Source organism: Hyaena hyaena, unplaced genomic scaffold (assembly GCF_003009895.1).
Source record: "Hyaena hyaena isolate Hyena2069 unplaced genomic scaffold, ASM300989v1 scaffold_2181, whole genome shotgun sequence".
Classification (NCBI taxonomy): domain Eukaryota; kingdom Metazoa; phylum Chordata; class Mammalia; order Carnivora; family Hyaenidae; genus Hyaena; species Hyaena hyaena.
This window is the reverse complement of record NW_024082807.1, coordinates 1-2,918: the sequence shown is the minus strand read 5'-3', so window position 1 is coordinate 2,918 and position 2,918 is coordinate 1. Positions and strand designations below refer to the sequence as shown.

The following is a 2,918-nucleotide window of genomic DNA, read 5'->3' as shown; positions in this document are numbered from 1 at the left end:
CCATATGTTTGCACGTATAGGAGGATTAGGAGGAACTTGACGGAGGACCAAGGGGGAGAAGAAGGGCGGAAATGGTGGGGGAAAGGGAGAGAGGCAAACCATGAGAGACTCTTGAATGCTGACAAAAACTGAGGACTGATGGATGTGGGGGGGAGGGGGGGATGGGCATGAAGGAGGGCACTTTGGGGATGAGCACTGAGTGTTATGTAGAAACTAATTTGACAATAAACTATTTGTAAAAAAAAAAATAAATAAATAAATACATTGGAAAGAAAAAGAAAATAAAGGAAAAAACTGGGATGAAATAGTTGTTCTCTAATTTCTTTACATATTTCTTTATTTTTGGAAACAGATTTGGGTTTCATTTACTTCAAAAATAAAATTAAATCACAAAACAGGCACTACAACTGAAAGAAAGCTTAAATAAATGAACCTATTAATAATTTTAAAAGCATTAATGTAAAAAACTCATTGATACAGTATTTGACACGGACCCTCACTCATAAAAAAGAGCATGGAGGAGAGACTATAAATACATGATAAAATATTTTTAGTAGGCTTAATTTTCTGGATCTTGTGCTAAGCAATTCCAAAAACAATATTAGGAGCATAATAAGGAACAAATGAGTAAATGTGCTATGTTATTCAGAGTCAAGATTTACACAGTGGAAGAAAGGACATACACATGAAATAGAGGAAGACAAGACAAAGTCCTGAGAGGATAGACTACAATTGAAGGTTTCCAAGATTTATCATGAATTCTAAATATGTTTATGCATGTTTACATGTACATGTATGTGAATATGAATATATACATGTACGCATAAGTATATGTACATATACCCAAGGAATATAACTCTAGGACACAACTTATGTGTGACGTTTCAGACACAAACATAAATAGTTATAAAGGCATGGGGAAAAGAAGCTTCTTATTCCATAAAAGACTTGATACACAACTAGTCATGGTCTCAACTCCCTCTTCTCCCATGCTCTTGCCAAAACATAGTGCATTCTTACCCTAGTTTCTTTCAATTGGAGGCTTTCTTATGGTGGTGGGGAGGATGGGTTTGATTGAAGTATTGTTTAGGCACTGCCACAGCCTACACCACCTCACTGGCAGGCATTTGAAGAAATTTTTCTCAGTTCCACTTCAGTATTCAGGACTTTTTACACTTCTACCCCTGCCACCACTACCTCCCAAGAACACAGGGTCCATAAAACAGCAAGAGACACTTTGGGGATCTGTCAGCTGTGAGACAATCCTCCCCTATATCTCATACCAATTTAGACTGATGCATATAATCTTCACCCACTGTTCCAAGAGGAGAAATGGAACACTGGTGTATCTGGGGCCCTTTTCTGTTTAGACTTTTGTTGATCCTATTGCATTAAATGAATAAACCCTTGTTACTTTCATTTCTGCTTTTTATTTTAACTGGCCAACTCAAACACTGGCATATCTCTCAGACAAACCATAGCGCAAGAAAGGCCAATGAAGTCCAATGCCTTTATGGAAGGCACACTTTAGAAGATACAAGTGAATCTATGGGGCATTCTGAGGTGGGGTAGTGGGGGGTACTATGTGGTATTAGAAGAGTCCGAGAGTTGCCTGGGGCACTTCGGCAGTCAGGTCAGTATGTTATGGACTGTCCTAGCAAACTATATGGGGTGTTCTAGGATTTTTTGCATAAGCTTTGCAGTTCTGAGGGAGAACAAAGTTTCTTGTCTTTAGACCTTGATTAATTGGCCTAAACACCTGCTAGATAAAATTAGATATTCATCAGGGGATTTTATAGAACTATGGAAGTAACTTGTGGCTACTCCTTGTGATCCAACAATGTTGGGATGAAAAGTCACTGGAGACTCTCCATGCTAAGTTTCACCCAATAATTAGTATTAGCTCTAAGTATACTCCTGAAACAGCCTACCTAACAGTGAATGAATAAGATTTGCATTTGAATGTACTTAGTCAAATGCATTTTCTACATTTTATGACAGGATGATATGTTTTTAGCTTTCATTTTATTGAAGTGATGTATCACATTGATTGATTTGCGAAAGTTGAACCAGCCCTGAAACCCAGGAATGAATACCAACTTGATCTTAGTGGATGATTCTCCCTATGTGCTGATGGATTCAATTTGCAACTATCTTGCTGAGGATTTTTGCATCCGTATTCATAAAGGATATTGGCCAGAAGTTCGCTTTTTTTTTAGATCTCTGTCTGGCATGGGAATCACAGTGAGACTGGCTTCATATAATGAGTCCGGGAGTTTCTTTCGATTTCTGTTTTTTGGAATAGCTTCTTCGTGCCCAAACCCCCTCCCTCTTATACCCAATATTTGAGCTTTCAGTCTAGACAATAATCAGAGTAGGCTCAAGGTCCCTATACTCCTGCTTCTAGGGGCGGGGGGAAGGTGTATGCCAAGGTCACGGTTCAATGGGAAGACGGGTGAGAATGGCACTTCCAGGCCTCGTGGGCGCTGCTGCATTTATCTGACTGTGATTCCTTGGACGAATGACACTAGAATGAGGGGAAAAGAGATAAGGCCCCCTTGCTTTGGTGCTGAGCGTAACAAAGTGAAACAATCCTCTGATAGGATTCATTGAACACATATCATGACGGGTGATTATTATACTTACGGGTGAGTCTTTCCTCTTTAGTACTTTTTGGTCTCTTTCCTTGCAGTTGGGTTTTGGACACTGACTCTTGAGGCTCACGCTCAGGACTTTCAGGTACTTTACTTTGAGCTACAGAAAGAGAGGCATGTAGTCCAGTAAATGGACAAACACATACGTTGTGAGAGTCCGGGCTCTCAATACATTGACACATGCACAGCAAAGTTTTCTCTCCTTTGGAAACACTTGTAAACTATCATAACTCTAGGTCCAACAGGAAAATGGTGAGAAGAGCT

General features: G+C 39.6%; 1 protein-coding gene across 1 annotated transcript in view; it reads right to left on the bottom strand.

Moving 5' to 3' along the window:
• The window catches only part of LOC120227315 (coiled-coil domain-containing protein 7-like), a gene marked incomplete at its 3' end in the record, with an annotated part of 81,041 nt that extends 78,281 nt beyond the window's left edge, over positions 1 to 2,760 (bottom strand). The window contains exon 1 of the mRNA XM_039225458.1: positions 2,647 to 2,760. The remainder of the gene's footprint in view (positions 1 to 2,646) is intronic.
• Positions 2,761 to 2,918: the final 158 nt, after the last annotated feature.